Here is a 21,979-nt window from a genome sequence, read left to right as displayed (position 1 = left end):
CTTGCTTGTTTAAAAGAAGACTCCGGCAAGTCAGGCGCTTCAAAAGCACAATAGATGTAGGATTACAAGAAGTGGAAAAAGGAAGCAGAGCAGTCAGTTTTCAGTAGAAACTCTACTATCTTGTTATTCCTCCTGATAGGTCATAGGCATGTCTGTAGTGACCAGCGTGTTTGCAGATCATACCTTCAACCCAGCTGTGCAACAAGTTAAAACGCTTTTCAGGGAGGGAACTGATCAGCCAAAATTACACCAAAAGCACTCTGTGTGCCAGCATATTTATGGTTGCATATGCTGCTGCGAGGATGATAACAAAGACAATAAACTTCCTGCTGGTATTAACAAAAGACAGCAGCATCATACAGCCTCAGATTACTAGCCTTCCCCAACCTTCACCAAGACAACAATAAACAATAACTTTATCATTTTTATCATCAGGATGCTCCTATTTCTTACAAATAAACAGTACTGGAAATGTAACAGTCCCAGATGTATAATAATCCTGGGAGAGTTTATATGCCAGTGATTTTTGTGAATGAATGAACTCATTATAGCTTATAGAAGAAAGCTTAATCTTTCTTTTCTTCTGAATGCATAGGCTCTTTTCACATCTTAAGGGAACTCCATAGAAAAAAATACTTACTCTATAAGAACCTTTGGAATAATGTGAAATTTTCTGGCGCTCCTAAAACACAGCACATTTCTTCCAGAGCTGCAAAATTAAGCCAACATGGAAGTGGCAAAAAACTTCCAAAAAGGAGCCAGTCCCATAGACTCCCATGTTTAAACCCCAGATTCACAGCATTAAAAGCCTGGTATGAAAAACTGTTTTGTATGGATAGTTTTCCTCCTCAGAAATCTGAGTGGATGCTTTGCATCTACTTCGTTGTGTCCTTGATGTGGGCCTGTGTGATTTTGGAGCATTTTTAATTGATTATTTGGTTGATATTATACCTTGTGTGTTACACACCATCCAAGAAGTTTGTCCTTCAGTGAAATTCAAGTGTTTATTGGTCTGTTACTTGGCACTAATTAGTCAATGGAATATATGGCTGTACCTTCTACCTATAGCTCTCCCTCATCTGTAAGATGAGCTTCAAAAACTCAAGCATGGCAGTGGCCAAAACACCAATGTTGTCCTATCTAATGCGTGCCATGGTGGCTACTTCTGCCCTTTTATACTTCTTGTAGTATAAAAGCACAGCGTATTGTTCAGTCTTCTTTATTCATGATTTTTGCACCTGTGTATGCAAAATGTGTTTGACAGTATAGCAAAGAAATAAAATCAGTTCCGCTTTCATTGTTTCTACATGTTTTAACAGGGAACACGGGTCATTTGTTTACACTGTGGGAAGCCACGGCATAATTAAGTCATGATATGGAACTACAATATTAACAGTAATATTAACATCAGAAACATATTTTTTCCCATGCTGCCATTCAGACATCCCTCTGACACTAGTTAAAATAGGTGTGCTGTATCTGTACCATGATTCAACGGGTACACTGCGTGTAATTTATTTTCTCTAAATGAGCTATGAAGAGCAGTGTGCCCTAATGAATTGGGCAACAGATACTGCTTCTGAATACTTAAGTGGGATGCAAAAACTTTGGGTCAGTACAAAAACCACAACTCATCTGGTGCACCCCAGGGGGCTTGAAAAAGTATTTTTCAACATATGTGAAACATGTATTCTGCACCTGTTATCTGTATCTTTCTAATTTAAGGGCACCAACTGTTCTGCGCTATGCATTGTGTTGATAAATGACATTTATGTGTGTAGCAGGGATTCTCAAGATTTTTTTAGGCCATGAATACCTTGGGGGAGAACCTTTCTGGGTACTGCCTTGTGCATCAAAGGCGTCATTAATGTCATTAATGACGTCATATTTTTTTTCTATTTGCAGTTAGATAGATTACCTTAAATTACCATGTGCATCAGTCGGACTGTTTCAGTTCTTGGAATTGTGTTCCAGCTTAGTATGTATTGTCACAACATTCAGGTTGATTGATCTGAACTGACTCAGTGTTAACAATGAGCTTTTTCCAGCAAGTGTATTCTTCAGCTTTCAGTTGGTTTACTGTTTGTATTCTTACGCAAATTTAAAAAAAAAAGTCACCTCACAGGACTTTGTTATAAGGTAAAGACCTTAAAATAATATGCAGAGAAACCGTGTAAATTCTCAATAACCTATAAATAATCACTTGGCAACAGGTTCTGGTTCGCTTCATATGACCTGTGGCTTCATCATGGTCATTTTTTAATGGGTCAATTCAATCGAATCAATTTGCCAAATTTTTTAACCCTTATTTTTACCCTTACCCTTACTGCAGATCTGTTAATAAGATGTCCCAGAATAAACTAAGAACTACTGGTGTATTCAGTTGCTGCTAAATAAAAGATGAGTGCCCACAGTAACGAACAGGCTGCCACATATTTTAATATAATGTGGACCATTATTGAATCCAATTACCTTGTGAAATGTAAGAATATTAAGTACCTGTTAAATCAGAGTGGCTATTGTACATATCTTATTCAAAAACAACATTTTTTTTCTGAAAAATAAAACCACATTATCTAATAGCATGTACAAATTTGTGCATTCTGCACCATATATACATGAAGCTATCAAAGAACACTTGAGGAATAGGACATTTACCATTTAATTTTCGTCAATTAAATGGTAAATGGGCTGGTATTTATATTGTATAATTATGCTCAATTGAGCACTTGCAGCACTTTCTATTCATTCACCCAGTCACACACACATTCATATGGTGTTTTTGTCTATACAAAGTATACTTCAGTATCCCAGCTGGAAGGGTTGGTGATCAATCCACCAACCTTCCATTTGTTGCACAGTCCGCTCCATCACGTGAGCCACATCCATCCCAATTACCAATAGCCAGTTATTTGTTTAAAAAAAAACTCCCTTTTAACAGAAAGAGATCTCCCACAGAACCAGGCCCAGTGAGGCCCATGTATCTCCATCCACCAGCTGGAGATGAGGGGAAAAGAGGAGAGCATAGAGACACGAGGACAAAACACAAATCAAATCAATCAAATCAAATCACTTTTATTGTCACATCACATGTGCAGGCACACTGGCACAGCACATGCGAGTGAAATTCTTGTGTGCGAGCCCCACAAGCAACAGAGATGTGCAAACACAACAACACAAACGAGCAAAATACAAGAATGGCCAACCTGAAACTAATAAATATATGTACAATATATAATAGTGTATGCATTTCTGGATGTGTATACTAAATATTTTCCTACGTGTGTGTGTGTGTGTGTGTGTGTGTGTGTGTGTGTGTGTGTGTGTGTGTATACACATTTTTACAAATTAAATAGTAAAAAAAAAAAAAAATAATAATAATAATAATAATAATAATAATAATAATAAAAAATATATAAAATATACAGAGTTGAATATGTGCAAAACAAGTGGCATTTATATACAGTATGGAGTGCATAATGTTGAAGTTCCAGTAGTGAAGCTGAGGTGTCTATGACGTGTTCAGCAGTCTGATGGCCTGATGGAAAAAGCTGTCTCTCAGTCTGCTGGTACGGGACCGGATGCTGCAGAACCTCCTTCCTGATGGAAGCAGTCTGAACAGTTTATGGCTGGGGTGACTGGAGTCCTTGATGATCCTCCCCGCTTTCCTCAGGCACCGCTTCCTGTAGATGTCTTGGAGGGAGGGAAGCTCACCTCCAATTATCCGTTCAGAGCACCGCACTACTCGCTGGAGAGCTTTGCAGTTGTAGGCGGTGCTGTTGCCATACCAGGTGGTGATGCATCCAGTGAGGATGCTCTCAATGGCACAGTGATAGAAGGTCCTGAGGATGCGGGGGCTCATGCCGAATCTTTTCAGTCTCCTGAGAAAGAAGAGGCGCTGCTGCGCCTTCTTCACTGTTTTGTTTGTGTGTACTGACCACGTAAGATCCTCAGCCAGATGTACTCCAAGGAACCGGAAGCTGCTCACTCTCTCCACAGCAGCGCCGTTGATGGTGATGGGGGTGTGTACTTCTCTGCACCTCCGGAAGTCCACTATCAACTCCTTTGTCTTTGCGACGTTGAGGGTGAGATGGTTGTCTTGACACCAGTGGGTCAGGGCGCTGACCTCCTCCCTGTAAGCCGTCTCATCACCGTTGGTGATAAGACCCACCACTGTAGTGTCGTCCGCAAACTTCACAATGATGTTGGAGCTGTTAGTGGCTGTGCAGTCGTAGGTGTAGAGTGAGTACAGGAGAAGGCTCAGTACACACCCCTGTGGAGCACCAGTGTTCAGTGTGATGGGGGATGAGGTGATGCTGCCCAGTCTGACCACCTGGCGTCTGTCAGACAGGAAGCTAAGGATCCAGCTGCAGAGGGAGCTGCTCAGTCCTAGATCCTGCAGTTTCCTGTCCAGCTTCGAGGGAACGATGGTATTGAATGCTGAGCTGTAATCTACAAACAGCATCCTCACATACGTGTCTCTCTTCTCCAGGTGTGACAGGGCAGTGTGTAGTGTCAGGGCTATGGCATCATCAGTGGACCTGTTGTGGCGGTATGCAAACTGTAGAGGGTCCAGTGAGTCGGGTAGTGCAGAGCAGATGAAGTCCCTGACCAGCTTCTCGAAGCATTTGCTTACGATGGGGGTCAGGGCTACAGGTCGCCAGTCGTTCAATGAGGAGATGGTGGAGGATTTGGGTACAGGGACGATGGTGGCCATTTTGAAGCAGGCTGGGACTACAGACAGAGAGAGGGAAAGGTTGAAGATGTGTGTGAACACTCCAGCCAGCTGAGCCGCGCATGACCTGAGGACGCGGCCGGGAATTCCGTCCGGACCAGTAGCTTTGCGTGCGTTCACCTTCCTGAAGCACCTCCGCACATCCTCCTCAGACACAGTGTGCGCACTGACGTCATCCGCGGTGCGCACACTGTCCGGTCTCATGGTGTTCGCTGTGTCGAATCTAGCGTAGAATACGTTTAGATCCTCACACAGAGAGGCCGTGGTCTGCGGTGTGCTGGTTTTCCCTCTAAAGTCTGTGATCGTGTTTAGTCCCTGCCACATACTCCGAGGGTTGTCAAACTGTTGCTCCACCCTGTCCCTGTACTCACAAAATATGAGAGTCATGTAAGTTAGTGATAGTTAGTGTAGTAGTACCATATGCATGCAATAGGAGTGAAAAGAGAGAGTGGATTAGACATTCCCAGTGCATCATGTCCTCCAGCAGCTGGATCCTATGGTCAGACTACTTATGATAGCATCATTGATGTATAGTTCAGGGTCACCTGATCCAGTCTTAACTAAACCTTTATCAAAAATTAAAGTTCAATGCCTAACTTTAAAAGTAGAGACCCAGTCTTGGAGCTGATTGGTTAAGCCAATCAAGAGAACACAATATGGGAGGAATGCTTTCTCTATTTCTGGAGAGTGGAAGTAGAGATAATCACTGGTAGCAGTCTTGCTCCACTATTTTGAATCAAATTTTTAATAGTTCCATATTGCATTACTGTTTAAATGTGTTATTTTATCTTCATTCCGTCAATTGAGCATTGTCTATATATAAATATTAAAGTATAGAAATGTAATACTGCTAGAAGAACAGTTTTAGTTTATAAAGCTTAAATTATTGTTGGATGTCCAGCTGAAAAGTAAACTCATTTTTCTTTGTTGTCCCAATGATGATACTAAACATAACACCTCTTTGCAGCTGAATTTCATCATGAATCATAAAAATGCAGCATTTAAAGCCTTTACCAAAGCCTTAGTCAAGGTCATAGTTGCGTTATGCACTTAATTCATTCTTGAGCAATTATGTACTATTCTGTTAACTGAAAACAGAATCTGCTTTGATTTCTACCAGTGTTTAATTTATATGAAAGTACTGTATTGTTAAGCACGTTTCCAGAGCTAGTTGTTTTTCCATTTATACTTAGCTACATAGCTGTTGGGCTTGAATTTAGAAAGCAAACTTTTCTAATCAATAATGCACCAAGCAGACTCAGAATGTTGTCTTATGTAACATCCTTATAGCTGGTTATCAGGACAGCATTATGTAGCTTGGCTGAAATTTCACCTTCCTGCCTAGATTGACTGGATAATTGAAGGCATTAGAGATGCTTTAAACACCAAATAACACCATCACAATTGGTTCATTTTCTTCTCAGTTTGACTCTCTTTTTCATCAATACCCACATTTAATAGCCCATTTTAAGCCTAATGTTATTATCCATGATCTTAGTGGCTAATCAGGAAAAAAAAATCTGCCTAAATGGTTTTTTAATTTCTGAGATAACTGTTGGAGTTTATGAGAATGCAGCGTTGTTCTCAAGTGCTGACTAAGCACTCAGACCTTCATCTCTGTAAAGTTTCTGCAAATTAATGTGAGATGATGGCTCACATGTCCCTCACTATACAGGAGACAAATGGCAGCTGGACATGTTGAGTGACTGAGTCCCATCCTGATGTAACTTGTGCTGGATTACATCGCTGCTGCTGCTGCTGCTGCTGTGCAGGTGTCTAATAGGCAGAAGTACATTTAAAAAATGTGAGAAAGTTGGAAAGAGAAGGAGAAAGATGTAAGGAGTGAGACTGAGGGTCAGTAGTGAATCCAGGCAGATCAGTCAGCCGTGAAGAAGTCGCATGTCAGTGTTTCAATAATGATGCAGGAGAGTATGTAGAAGGTAGGAGAGACACTTAAACTCACTGAAAGAATCCTTGAGCATCAAGTAGGTTTGACCTTAAATATATGCTATGTGTAAAACCAAAAACTTGTTGGTTGTCCTTGGAGAAAACAACAACTCAGCTTTATTGTAGTAGAACAAGATGAGCGCAATGCTTGCTCGAGCTCGGTGCTGGGTGAAGGCACTCTTCATTCATAAGAGATTATTCTCAAAATCTCATGCAACCACTTTCAAATATAATTTAACATCTGACACTTTATATAATAGTTTTTTGTTTGTTTCTTTTTAAATGTAACAAAAAACGAAAGCTCTGTATTCATTAGTGAAATCAAATCTTGTCCAGGACCTGGAATGAAAATTAGTGACCTGAAACCAAGTTTTTATATGCACCATTTCTCACAATAGCAAGCCCATTTGATTGAATGCCAGGCATTGGAATTAGAGATTGTCGCATTCAGAGTGTTTCCTGCCATCACTGATAAAATTATACCTGGGACCTGTTGGGGCATGATTGAAACTGACAAATTGTTTTTTCTCTCTGTGTATCACTTCTTTTGTTGCCAGCACAAAGTTAAATCCTGCTTTAGCCTACGTAATGCTAAATAGGAAGTGGGATCGTCCACATTAATGAGATGAAGAATTTATGGTGGGTATATGCCCCCCGGATGACCTTGCGGCCTGGTGTTCTGCCAAAAACAACAAACGGGCTTCATTAGCAGTCTGAATGGGGACTTATGCTGAAACACATTAGTATGATGGGTTCATAAATATATGGATTAAAGTGACAAATTATTGCCATATTTTTCAGGTCATTTCAAGTGACATTATCATACTGTTTTTAATGGGATGTTTGGAAGAACATACAAATTGCAATTAATTAAACATTTTTAAAAGCTAATATTTCAAATGTAGTAACACAAAAAGTGCAGTTTTTTCAAGAAAGGTTTTAACGATTGCACAGCAAAGCAATTTGCAGATTAATGTCGACTATAGAATCATATTTAATGATTCTTAGGAATATGGCAAAGTCATAACTTCAGCTTTTGATGCAGTTAAACTGCTTGCATTTCCTTTTAAAACTAAGGACCAGACATTTTTAGAATTATTCACATAACACGTTAACATAAAACATACTGAAGAAAACTTAATAATAATCAGTTTTTCTTTAACATACTGCTAGAGACAGGTGTTGAATCCAGACATACAACAAAATATAATTAACTAAATTGATAAAATGATAAGCTCATGGCATTTATGACATGTTAAAATTAAACCAACACGTTTAGGGTCTGGCAAATCTCTTCAGTCAAATCAACAGCTTTCATCAAGATGTGAGTTTACACCAAAATAAATCGAGGTATTATTGTAATAAATCCTTAAAGCTCCCTCCTTAAGAAAATGCTTTCAAAGCTTCACTCCCTCTTAGTGTATTTTAATTAAGACTTGAATTAAATGAAGTGTTAGACAGCATATAGGTGTAAGTCTCTAATGGGTGTCTGTGTTTGTAAAGTCTTGGTTTTAGTTTGAGAAATGTTTTATCAGTGTTAACTTTACCTCATGGGCATGGGATGATCGCTTTGATCTTTATCTTTTTACCTGTACGAAGATGTTTGAACTGTTGTAGTTTAAGAAGCACAGAGCACTGCAACTGCATTTAAAATAGTTTGCTTTTTTCCCTGCTGTTTGAAAAGTGTCTAATGTGTATGGGAGGGTATTTTTATATTTCTGTGCACACTGTTGATGTCAAAAATCTCTAACACCCAGTGACAGAAGATGTATTCATTATATGGATGATTTGTGTTTGTGTTGGGTGATTATTTTAAAAAAGAAAAGAAAGAAAGCCGTATTCTTGGGTTGGCATAAGAATGCTTTTAAATCTGAATGCACAATGAAAGCTGGCACTTGTTGAGGGGCTCTTAGCTTTGGATTTATGGGAAAAAGAAAACCAAGGGGGGTGAATATTAGGGGTGCAACGATATTCGTATCGATATTGAACCGTTCGATACAGTGCTTTCGGTTCGGTACGCATATGTATCGAACAATACAACATTTGTAATTTATTTTATCAATTTTCCTTCTGACGATGCTGTCTGTGTGGAGCGCTCAGTGAATCTGTGTTCGACTACTCCGCCTAGGCTGCACTGTCCAGCGCAGATCCACTGAGCGCTCCACACAGACAGCATAGTCAGAAGGAAGAGCACAGGGCAAGCTAGCGAGACAGAAGTTAAGCTCTCAGCAACATGGACCTCCCCCACTCTCATTCAGATCTGGCGTTTGGAATTATTTTGGTTTTCATGTGACGTATGACCCTGAAGGTAAGCGAGTCATGGACTAAAGTAAAACAGTATGTTGAATGTGCCATGCAATGCTCAATTACATTGGTGTGAACTAGTGTGTTAGCGCAGTTAGCTCGTTAACGTGTTGGCCGTCTAGCCCCATGCACGGAGCGATAGGCGGTAGCTCGTTAACGGAGATTTGCCGTGTTGTGGCGTTAAGGTCATTTCAACGAGATTAACCTGAAAGCACTAGTGGGAACACAACGAATATGACTGCACATTTACCCCGACATCATCCTAGTGCAAAGACAAAAACAACAAGCATGCTACTAACTTTAGCCGAGTCATTTAGACAGCTGTTAGCACATGATTCTCCTTATGCTGCTGAGAATATAGCCCAGAAGAAGCGGATAGTATGGCTTTTATTTTGGAAAGAGCCATTTCTCTGTAATAAACTCTCTTTTCCAAAGATGAGTGATTCCTCAATCAGATACAGGGCTTGCAATATCGCTAGCCCAACGTCCCGGAGCTAGCGATTTTTTCAGTCGGGCTACCAAAATCTATCTCTTCCCTGCCCGTCGGGCTATTGTAGGAAAAATATATGTCAATGCTTTTGCATTCTTTCAGAAATGTAGCTGGGTAATTATGTCATTGGCATCGGTGAGCCACTGTCAATATGTGACATATTGAAGTCGCGTTTGAATTTGCGCTTGTTTTTTTGCTTTCACTTTGCAATTGTGCGAACTGTGTATAGAGAGCGACAGTACTGATTGGTGAGTGATGATAATTTGTGCACCAATTCCTCTGACATCGTCTTATTAATCGTTAGCTTACTATGCAAACATGACAAGTGAAATCTCCTGCAGCAAGCTTAAACATGTGAGAGGTTGATCGCGCAGAGAATCGCTGAGCTTATGTGAGTGCGTGTGTAAAAGCAGCAGGAGAAGTTATGACAAATCAGACTATAAGGCAAAAAGAAAGTGCAGCTTTATGGTTTCATGGACAAAATAATTTCTGTGGCTGCAATATGACGAGCTAAATAACCAGGGCTGCACATAAGTGGTCCGCAGGTGCGCATTTGCTGTCAAAATAAAAAACACGCACAAGGGTTAGGGTTAAATTTAAAAACTGTACTTTTGAGTTAAAATATATATTTATAATTTTAATAAATGACAAATTAAAAAGGCATGAACATTTTTTTTGTATCGAAAAAATATCGAACCGTGACACCAAAGTATCGAACCGAACCGAACCGTGAATTTTGTGTATCGTTGCACCCCTAGTGAATATAGCAGGAAACTCACTGAAAGATTGGTCTGTTAGGGTGAATCAAGACCTGTGCATGAAGGAAAAATGCCAATACTGCTTGATCTAGGAGCCAGTCGAGATGGTTTTGGCATCTGATTAGGTCACCTCCTAGGTGAGGTATTTCAGGCATATCCAACTGGGGGGAGACTGCTGGGGAAGACCCGGGGAATGTTGTAGAGATTATGTTTCCCAGTAGAAAATGCATGGCTGGAAAGACTCAACATTTTCAGTGTTATGACAACAGAAACAAGGTTCAGCAGTCGTTCATGTAGATCATTTGGTCATGGGTCCTTCCTTCCTCGATGTGAACTGACAGGTTTTAGATATCCACGAGAGCCTCCCGTGCAGAAGAAAAACTATAACTGCAGCCTTGTCACTACACATCCAACGCATGAGTCAGCACAGCTCCTCAAAGATCACTTGTGCGAGGAGCCCTCTACCTTTGATGATAAGTGACAAGCCAAAGGATTTGCACAGGTGAAGACAATAAACAACAGCAGCCTTGTCACTGCTCCCAAAGCTCAGCCAACTGAAGTGTTGTGAGCACTGCTCCTGTGCTGTGTTTTATCATTTTTAAGTACCTCATAAGATCCGGATGTTTAAAGAAACAGGCTTTGTGTGTCTGTAAGGTAAAAATAATTCTTTGAATCCACTTAATACCTGCAAGTACTAAAGTGTATTATTATAACCAGCACGTAATTCACAGTCAGTGTAATTCTTTGAGTCCAAATGCACTACACAATACATAATAATATATTCACTTAATAGCTTGATATCTTGGTACATAGAGGCTGGAGAACATGTTCACTGCGTTTTTGAATGTGTTATGACATATGTAAAATATGTATTTAAATGTATTATCTAAAAGTATACACTACTGTAGATCACATTATACATTTTGTGCTTCAAATATGGATAAAGTAATCATTTTATTATAATGATTAAAACTTTTAATGTGTGTACCTCTTGTGTAAGTTTGATTCGGAGGTTGATTTTTAAAAGGATTTCTTTGTGTCCCCTGACAGTCATGATTGGTCTGATAGTTCAAGGCCTTTAAACTGTAGGTTATGCTCGTCTGTCACTGAGGAAAATCATTTGTTTCAATAGTGACTAAATTGTTTGTGTTAGTCCAGTTTTAACTTTTATTCAAGGCCTTGGGGAGCAATGGTTTTCCATTAAATCAAACGTTGTCTGCAGTGATTTGTGTGACTTTCAGATTTTTCTTACAATTGGCTGATAAAATCCATGCAACTGTACAGGTTGGAAACTACCTGGCAGTCCTGTGTGTGCTCTGAGAAGATTCCATTCAGAGTATTTTATACCTGAAGCCTGTAATCTGTTTTGCGTCTCCTGTTGCTACATTTCACCTCACTGATGCCAGGCAGGTTTATGGTTAGCCATCACTCTTAAGAACAATAGGATCAAGGGTCAGCCTGAGCCCTTCTCGCTGCGCGGCCGAGCAATATCACTCTCGAGACGAGTCCTCCTCTCTCTCCGCCAATGCTTATTGGCTGAAATATCTGCTCGCTGTGCCACTTTCGACATGTAATCTACTGCTGGCAGCAGCAGCGAGGGAACGCGATCATATATCTTCTCTCAGACTGAGCATGTTTTATGGGTTTCACATTCTTACTGCTAAACTATGCTTGAATGTTCCCGTAGTACTGGAGCTGAATGTAAAACAGCTGAGTATGGGGAGCAGTATCTGAAGAGAGCCTCGTGTTTTCTGGCGCCCACTGACTGACTGAATCCAGCCCTCTTGAGCCCGGCCGGGAAACTCATGCTACAGAGTGTGTCAGTCCTTTCACTATATGTATGTGAGTGAACATTAACACATGGTCATACTTCAGTGTTTTCACCCGCAGGTGCCTTTGATGGTAAAAAAAACCACTTTGTCGACATTTTTGTTTGTTGGGGAGAAAACTTGCAAACATACAGTACAGCACTTCAGAGTCACACGCTAGCGATCGAAGATTTCTGTAAATTAGAAACGCTCAACCCATTCTGTACTGTACAGAAGACACGGCGCAAGATTGATTGACAATGGTCTACAGCCAATCAGTTTGCAGAACACAATGCGCTATATAAAAAAAAAAAAAGCATGGAAAATAGCACACACAAAAATTAGCGAAACATCGAGGCTGCGAAAGGTGAACCGCGTTATGGCGAGGGACCACTGTAGTTTTATGGTCAGTGTTGCTAGTTTAAAGTCTTCTTCAGTTTATCAATAAGTCTTTCTTAACAAAAACAATCAATATACTGTATATGAAAGACATATCCATTGATATCACAACAGTCCGTGAACTTTGGCCACTTTGGCCTTTTGTCCCTTAAAGTGAACATTTTTTTGTTTCATTTTGCCTTAATAAAGGCAACTCAGTATTTTTCAAAAACCTAACCTGCCGCTGGCTTCAGACAGTTTTTTGACCTAAAAGCACTCGCACTCCCATTGGTTTTAACGCGTGAAATTACTGCCATTTATGTATAAAATTGTACAACACAACTTTGTTACCCAATGTCAGTCAGCCTACCTTCTGTTGTACAGAGTAGAAACGGGGATAAAAGGGATGAAAAAAAAAGTTTGATGAAATGCAACTGAATTTCAGCACCATGAAGGAGGCAATGAAAACTCTGCAGGATCTGTTTTACACTATGGAGGAAAGCTGTGCAAGCAGCTCTTGTCTGCTCTTTAATATCACAAAATTTTAGTAAACAAGTTTCAAATGTTTTCATTTTTGAGCCATCATGCTATAATGATCATAGCTTATATTTATTCCCAAACTCCTCCTAGACAACTGGTCCAATCTTGATGAAATTTAATTTATTTCAATTCATTTCAATTTTATTTGTACGGCGCCAAATCACAACAACGGTCATGGTCAAGGCGCTATATATTGTAAGGTAGACCCTACAATAATACATACAGAGAAAAATTCAACAATCATATGACCCCCTACGAGCAAGCACTTTGGCAAAAGTGGGGAGGAAAAACTCCCTTTTAACAGGAAGAAACCGCCAGCAAAACCAGGGTCAGTGAGAGGTAGCAATCTGCCGCGACCGGTTGGGGATGAGGGGAGTCAGACAGGACAAAGGACATACTGTGGAGCAGAGCCAGAGATTATTAATAAGTAATGATTCAATGCAGAGAGGTGTATAATAGTGGGATAGCCTTGGAACTACCTAGGGTGCCAGGATTTGTAACATCTATATGCTGCATAACTAAAACATTTACTGCAAATAAAAAGCGCTGCTTCTTTTTCTGTGCATTTGTATATAGAAACCACATTATCGAGGCCGGGTCATGAACCTACGTTGTTTTTAGACATATAAATCAAAAACATTTATAGGCACATTACACATATGTTTTAATGCTACCATAGGGTTTCAGTTTTAACCCTTTGAAGCCGGTCGGAGCGGGCACGCTCTTTTTTGCTTAACTATTTTTAAATTCCGGTAGCACTGCAACCGCGTAAGCTAGCGCAATAATTTTTTTTGCATATGAAACCGGAGGAGTTGTACTTACATCTTATGCCCTCAGCTTGTCCTAAGTCACGGTTTCCTTCCACATAGAGCTTTGCAAAAATTGCATAAAAAGCCCTTGCAGGAACAAAAACATAATATTCCAGAAACACGCTTTGTCGATCTGATCAGCTGTTCGTAACACTTCCCACATTGAAACAGACGTCAGTGCGAACGATCGCATGTCCGCCATTTCCTGCCCTAAACCGGAAGTGACGTCATTTTCGCGGAAAATGTAGTTTTTTACTTGTAGGCCTTAAGAGCCTATACTGGTGTTTTTATAAGTCATGTTTGACTTTATGCTTTTCTGAATAGTTGTTGGGATGCTTAGAACTCGAATTGCACTGCTGGAAATAGTTTATTTTGATGCACCTGCTGTTTTCTTTGCAAATTTGCATCATAGGATTGTTTTTCGTTTTTCCTGCAGTATATAAAAATTGCTGTATCTCAAAAATAAAACTATGAAGACACTCAAAATAAATTTCCTGTTGTTGTAAACTATTTTTGCAACTTTTTTGTATTTAAAGTTTGGGGGATAAGCCTCATAATTTCTCCAAGTAGAAATATATGTAAAAAAAACCAAAAACAATTTTTAATTTTTTGGTAGTTTATTGCACTTTTTTGCAATTAATGTAGTTACTATGGACTTAATGCATACATATTATTATAATATGGGCTATAACAGTTGTATTGATGTATAGCAACTTGAAATGCTCCCAAAAATGGCACTACAACATGTAAAAATATAAAGTAAGCTCTGGCAGACTTGGTTCTATGGTAGGTCTTAAAGGGTTAAGAACTGGCAAGTTTTTATTTCCTATCTGGGCCACAACAATTAATTGTGGTTCAAAGATGCTCACAGAAGATGGCAGAGACGGTTCTAAATTGCTAGTAAAGAAATGTGTTTTCTTTAAAATTCTTAACTGTAGCCAACATACCCTCTTTAAATGGTAAAATCTAAACAAGTCTGTCTAAACTGTGTGTGTGTGTGTGTGTGGGGGGTGGGGGTGGGGGGGGGGGGGGGGGAGTTATTTCACAGATAAATCGTCACTGTCTTTTTCTTTTACACCCTTTAAGTAATTTCTTTCAAGCTTTTAAGGACTGCAAAGGTTGACATTTCTTATCACGAATCATAGACCTGCATATGAGTGTGTACACACGCTTCTCACACTTTGATGATGAGAAAAAAATAACAAGGTCTATACTGTGGCCTTCCTGAGATGCAGGGGTTAAACCTCTCTGCAATCTTACAAACACACCAGGCAAATTAGGGAGACAAACTGTCAAGCAGTTGTTTGTAATGACAAAGGATATGGCAAAACCGTGTTCATCTTCCCTCCTAGTTACATAAAGTTTTCATGGGAAAGGATTCCGACTGCCTATTCACAACAAGGTTTTCTTTTCCACTGTGCTACATGTCAGTCACCCTGGCCCAGTTTCATTGCATTTGAATGACAGCAGTTTCATTCGTTTTGAGTGATATGTAGTGCAAACACGCTAAATGATTTGAAGGAACACGGCAGAGTTTGGCATTCATGGTTTTATTTACAGTGTCTATGTTAGTCATGAAAAAATCATCCAGCATATGTTAACAGAAATGAGCCAAATCATTCTCTGCAAATATGCAACTGGACTTCCTTTTCTCTGATTAATGAATTTTACCATATTGCAGAGTAATGATTAACAGTTTTCATGTTTATGTCATAGAATTCTTACATATTACATTGGTTTGGGAATCAAATAATGTTTGCCCTAGTTTCATTACCTTCATCCATCCATCCATTCATTTTAGCTTATTCAATAATGGCTCAACACCTAATTTAAATCAGTTAACTTAACTTGCAAAATTAATTCTTTAAAAATGCAGAGTAGGTCTCAGCTACCTTTAGTGCCGTTACTCTGCCTGCCCAAAATAGAGGTGTTGAAACATTTCTGTCGGGTGCTTCTCATATTACGCCTTAAAAAGCAGCTGCTACATTCTGCCCGATAATTAGGAATCTGACTTTGAAATGTTAAGTAAACATTTACCAGATCCTTTCATGTAAGCTGACTGCCTTGCGTAGACAGTAATCAGCCCCAGTGTGTACCATTGGTGAAGCCTTCCTTAGCACACAACTCCTACCAAAATATAAAAATTCTACTCTAAAATTTTTTAACCACGGAGAACTTTATGATGCAAGGTAATAAAAACCCAAATCCCCAAACCACACAATTCATTCCACATTGCAAGCCATTTTGCACAAAGCTCCCCAGAACTGTTGGCAGAGCAAACGATATGTTGAGTATTGCAGCATCGACAGCGATCAACTCGAAGGGAAATGATGACGGAGGCAAAAATGTCCTTAATATTTTATGAACTTTATTCCTCTTCAACACACGGCAAAACTTTTCTCATAGGTGCCGTATCTATTTCTCTTCTTCTTCTGTTTTAGGAACGTACAATGAAACAGTGCCTCCTTGTGGTGAGCACTAAAACACTGTCTCTGTTAAACCACAGTAACCATAATGCAGTTAAACAATGTACAACATGAGTACACACAACGAATATCTTAACACCCCCTCTTGTACTCAGGTTGCTGGAATCAAAGAAAAGTTGTACAATAAACGATAAACAGTTGTACAATCTCTACCACACTTCCTTTTTTTTTTTTTTTCTCTCTCTCTCTTTTTTTTCTTTTAAGCACCAAACATAATGTCAGCAAACTTAGCAAGTTTTAGCTTGGAAACAGGTTTGGTCATAACATCTGCCACCATTTCTTCAGTGGCGCAATATAACAGAGACATTTTTCCTTCATTTACAATGGACCTTACAAAATGATATTTAATGTCCACGTGTTTGCACCTCTGTCGGCTCACAGGGTTTTTAGCCAGGGCAATTGTTCCCTGGTTGTCCTCGTACACTATTGTTTGAGTGTAGCTGTAGTCATCTATACCTTTCAAAAGCTGTTCTAAATATATACACTCTTGCATTGTGGAAGCCAGAGCCATATACTCTGCTTCACAGGTAGAGAGCGCCACAGTGGGCTGTTTCTTGGTCTTCCATGAAACTAAAGAACTGTTGTTACTTAGTTCTCCCTCATCTGTCTGTGTTTGTCTTTCTACATTTACTTTGCTCACAAACTTAACAAGTCTATGTTTCTGAACTTTCTCAGTTTCAGGGTGGTAAACTAAGTAGGCGGGACTGTTCTTATCATAACCTACAAAGAAACCTTGGTCACATTTTGAATCAAGTTTCCCCTTGTCCTGTTTGTATGCATAGCACACAGACCCAAATTTCTGCATTTTTGACAAGTCTGGCTTTTTACCTGTCAGCATTTGGTAGGGTGTTTTCCCTGTTCGCTTACTAAAGCATCTGTTCCGTGTTACAGCAGCAGTTTGAATGGCATAGTTCCATAGGCATTTCGGTAGCTGACTCTCAATTAGCATGCACTTGCCCATCTCGAAAAGAGTACGCCACCCCCTCTCGGCGGTACCGTTCTGATGGGGTGAGTACGGGGCTGATGTCTCATGCTTAATGCCATTTTTCCTTAACAGGGTTTGGAAATCTCTGCATGTGAACTCTGTCCCATTGTCTGATCTAATGCATTTTACGTTGCCATATGGTGCAACATCCGCTAGAAATTTCTCTGTTGCCTGCACTGTATCAGTTTTCGTCTTCAGGAAATATACAAACACTGAGTTTGAATAATCATCAGTGAATGACTGCACATATTTGTACCCATCAATAGATTCAGTGGCTATCGGACCTGCTAAATCTGTGTGTACCATTTGTAAAGGAGCCTTTGCTCTTGTATCAGGATCTCTGTTTCGGGTTTGTGCAAACTTTCCCTGGATACACACTTCACATTCCTTTTCAGGTCTATCGGTTCTCCCCTTAATCTGCATACCGTTAACCACACCTTGCAATCTTACTACATCTTCATAGTTGCAATGGCCTAATATCTCGTGCCATGCTTGTATGTCATGACAGGTGTTACACTTATCATTACCCTCTACTTCAGTCTGCAAATAGTACAACTTTCCATACACATGAATGTTAAAGTTAGTACCGTCTTTGTGGGTCAACACGTCCTGCCCTTGTTTGAAGGTGACTGTTGCTCCTAATGCAGTGGCTGACTTTACAGAGAATATGTTCTGGGGGTATGATGGAATAAACAGTGCGTCTTTCAGCGTTGCCTTTCGTCGCTGGCCTGTACTGTCAATCAGGAACACCTCTGCGTCCCCCCTCTGTTGGGCGACGCCTCTGCACTGGGTACCGTCTGCCAGTTCTACGCTGTGTGACTCCGGTCTGAACGCGTTGTCGAAGCTCTTGAACTTGGCGATGCTGTTAATGATGTGTGTGGTAGCCCCAGTGTCCACCAACAGGCCTTTCTCCTCAATGCTGTATGCTGACTGCTGGACTTTGTTGTTTACTCCCTTAATCCTGAAGGCATAATCCGACGTTTCTGGTTTGGGTCCGTTGCCGCTTTCATCTGCGACCTTCCGCGCGCCATCTTGTTTGGCTTTATGTCTACATGTGGTGTCACTGTGTGTGCTGTTTTTGCAATGACTGCACCACGTCCTCCGTCTGCACGCTTTTGCTCGGTGGCCTTTTAGTCCGCACTTGAAACACACAATGTCCTCATCGTTCTTGTTTCTGTATTGTGCGCTGGATCTCGTGTGCTCACGGCCGGTTCTTCCTCCTGTTTTCATTACGTTGTCGCTATACTCCGATGCACTCGACTTTTCAGTGTCTTCGAAACTTCGTAGCTTTGTTTTGAACTCAGCAAATGTCATATCGTCTTTATCGTGGGTAACGTGTATTGCAAATGGCTTAAAAATTTCAGGTAGTCCCTTTAAAACCATAGCAATCAATAATCCATCACCTAAAGTCTCACCCGCATTGCGCAGTGCTGTAATGGCGGCCTCTGCTCTGATGACATAGTCTGTGACAGTCTCTTCCCTCTTTTTCTGAAGCGATGATAGCGTGGTGTACAGGTTGATGATTCGGGGCTTCCCCTTTCCAGCGTAGTAGTCCCTCAATATTTCTAATGCTCTTCTCCCATTATCAGGGGCATCTCTCATAATCAGTGAGAGGCTTTTATCGTCCAAAAATTGGATTAACTCGGCGTAAGCGTCAGCGTTCTTCTTACCGTCTGCTGCTACTTCAGCCTCACTGTTCGGTTCCTTCAGAACAGTGGCTTTTAATCCCAACAAGTGCAAATATCCTAGCACCTTAGTTTCCCAAAGTTCATATCTGGTCTCATCTCCGTCAAACATGAGTCGAGGCAGCCTGCTTGCTCCTCGTTGATCCATGTTGCTATTTAGCCGTTAGCCCGCTATCCGTTGTGGCTCCGGATCTTCATGAGAAAAAACTCTTCTTCGAGTCGGCCCTGGGCCCATAACCTGTTGAGTATTGCAGCATCGACAGCGATCAACTCGAAGGGAAATGATGACGGAGGCACAAATGTCCTTAATATTTTATGAACTTTATTCCTCTTCAACACACGGCAAAACTTTTCTCATAGGTGCCGTATCTATTTCTCTTCTTCTTCTGTTTTAGGAACGTACAATGAAACAGTGCCTCCTTGTGGTGAGCACTAAAACACTGTCTCTGTTAAACCACAGTAACCATAATGCAGTTAAACAATGTACAACATGAGTACACACAACGAATATCTTAACACGATACATAAACCATTTCACTGAGCATGTCATCATTTTTGTTTAAAGTCTTTCAGGCTTTAAACTTTTTTTTTCATGTAATAGGCAGATTCTGAAGTGAGAAGAAGCTGCCAGTTTAGTTTGAACAAATCTACATAGATGTGCACAGAGGTTTAGTTCATGAATGTAAATACATAACACAAAAAACACATTGCCAACAAGAGATAAGTCTGTTTTTAAATGAATGTATGTTTTAGAAACCCCCTCAGCACGTTCTTTGTGTGCAGTGATATGCACCAACAATTTTAATTTGAGAGATAAAGATACACAGAATATTTATTTGTACACTGTGTGTGTATATCTAATTATTTTGTTTGGTTATCTGTAAAAAAAAACATATGATAAAGTTAATTTCAAATATGTTTACTTTTAGCTCTTTCTACACCCACACAAAATATGAAGCTACAATAATAACACTTACATCATTCTTTAAAAACCTTGGGATATAGAGTTTTGCTATTATGGCCACCAAAATGTTGACATTGTTACTGGTGACGTTGCTTAATGCCAGCTGATCACACATTTCTTACCACAACCCAAAGTTAGATTAGGGAGGAAAACAGCAACTTGGCCCAATTTTAAGGCAATAACTGTAATAGGACTAAATTTTAGTTTATATTCTTTAATAAGAAAAAATGTGATGAGCATTTTTATGTAGTAGTTCAAAGTCCCTTTATTGGTTATTCAAAGTTAGGAACATTAGGATGATTGGTACAGTGAGCAGCGCTTTAAGTGTCATTTAGGATACAGACAGTTTAGTTCACCCGTCTTCATGTCTGTGAAGGTTCTCAGTCATCTAGGTCATCGTAATCTAAGGAGCTCGGAGAGAAAAGTGTCTGGACTTCTTTAAGTTTCTTGAAAACATTTCCCCTATCATCCGAGCAGCTTCTTCAGTTCTAAGAGGAATTGGTGGAGAGTCTAAGAAAGGAAAAAGAGGAAACACACACATGTAAAAAAAAAAGCTCTTAAAACACGTGGTTATCCTAACTGGGCTTTCAACAAATCAGCAAAGATGCACAGAAAAGAAGGTCAGACACCAACTAGGAAGGATCAGAAGGGCAAACAGAACAATATTGTTATCCCTTATGTAGCAGGTTTATCAGAGAAACTCAGGAGAGTCTTCTCCAAGCACAACATCCCAGTGTTTTTCAGAATCAGCAACGCACTCAGACACAAACTTGCTCATCCAAAAGAAAAAAACTCCCAAACACATACTTAACAAGGTAGTATATGCTGTACAGTGCAGCGAGGAGTGCTCAGACCTATACATCGGAGAGACCAAACAGCCACTTCGTAAAAGCATGGAACAACATAGAATAGAATAGAATTCAACTTTATTTTCATTGCACATGTCAAAAGTACAAGGCAACGAAATGCAGTTTGCATCCATTCAGAAAGTGCTTTAGCAATATTATAGATATATTACAAAATATATATTAGCAATAGTATAGATATATAGATATATTACACAAATGGGTCTATTATAGGTATGAGGGTACAAAAATATGGGTCTGTTATGGGTATGTTACAGTGTACACTGTATGAAGGTATGTTATGAATATGCTATAACGTAATAAGTATGTACAGGCTATGAACAGGATATAAATATGAAACACTATACAGAAATATGAAGTATGAAACTATACAAGTTGTAAACAGTTGTAGAACTATAATTATTATTATTATTATTATTATTATTAACATAGAAAAGCCACCTCTACGGGACAAGACTCGGGTGTCTATCTGCATCTAAATGAACAAGGTCACTCTTTCGAGGACGCCAGTGTTCATATTTTGGATAAAGAAGACAGATAGTTTGAAAGAGGAGTGAAAGAAGCCATCTATGTCCACTGTGAATGACCATCTTTGAACAGAGGCGGTGGCTTATGACACCAACTGTCTGCCATCTATAATCCAGTTTTGAGATCCCTTCCCAGATGTCTTAATGCCCACTCACACCCTGGGCCATTTGACCTCAGTATATCACAGGTTACGGGTGAACCCACAACCTGTTTTCACACCTTGGTTTGTGTGATTAGGTAGAGGATCAATAGGTGTCCACGACCCTCTTGCGAACACTGCAATAGGGATTAAAATCTGGAACTCTCCACCAATTGGTCTGAAGAAGCTTCTCAGATGAGAGGTGAAACATCTTTAAGGAAACTTAAAGAACAGACACCGATGCCAAATGCAGCCCGACTGTAACCAGATGCTTTTCTTTCCGAGCTCATTAGATTAACTCGTCTTCCTTTATTGCTTTTTTTTCTTTGAAAATTGATGATATTTCTTCTTTACCAAAAAGCAGCTCTAATATTATTATTTTTTAACTTTTAAAGGGTTTTTTTTTAACATTGAAAAGAAAAATCAATCTATTTTTAAAATATTTAGGGCCTTCACATACTGTGTGATTCTATATCCATGTTTCCATGAGGCAAGATTGGACATATCACTCTATGACCACTCTGCTGACCTTTATTGCACACTCCAGGGAGCAGCTA

At 39.8% G+C, this 21,979-nt stretch overlaps 1 protein-coding gene across 1 annotated transcript in view; it reads left to right on the top strand.

Moving 5' to 3' along the window:
- The first annotated feature begins 8,867 nt into the window (after positions 1 to 8,867).
- alk (ALK receptor tyrosine kinase) overlaps positions 8,868 to 21,979 on the top strand; it is a 122,603-nt gene continuing 109,491 nt past the window's right edge. Inside the window, exon 1 of the mRNA XM_080871040.1 lies at positions 8,868 to 8,990. The gene's annotated coding sequence lies outside the window, so the exon portion shown is untranslated. The remainder of the gene's footprint in view (positions 8,991 to 21,979) is intronic.

Source organism: Rhamphochromis sp. 'chilingali' (assembly GCF_963969265.1).
Source record: "Rhamphochromis sp. 'chilingali' genome assembly, chromosome: 21".
Classification (NCBI taxonomy): domain Eukaryota; kingdom Metazoa; phylum Chordata; class Actinopteri; order Cichliformes; family Cichlidae; genus Rhamphochromis; species Rhamphochromis sp. 'chilingali'.
The sequence above is the reverse complement of the archived record's forward strand: the minus strand, read 5'-3'. Positions and strand labels throughout refer to the sequence as shown.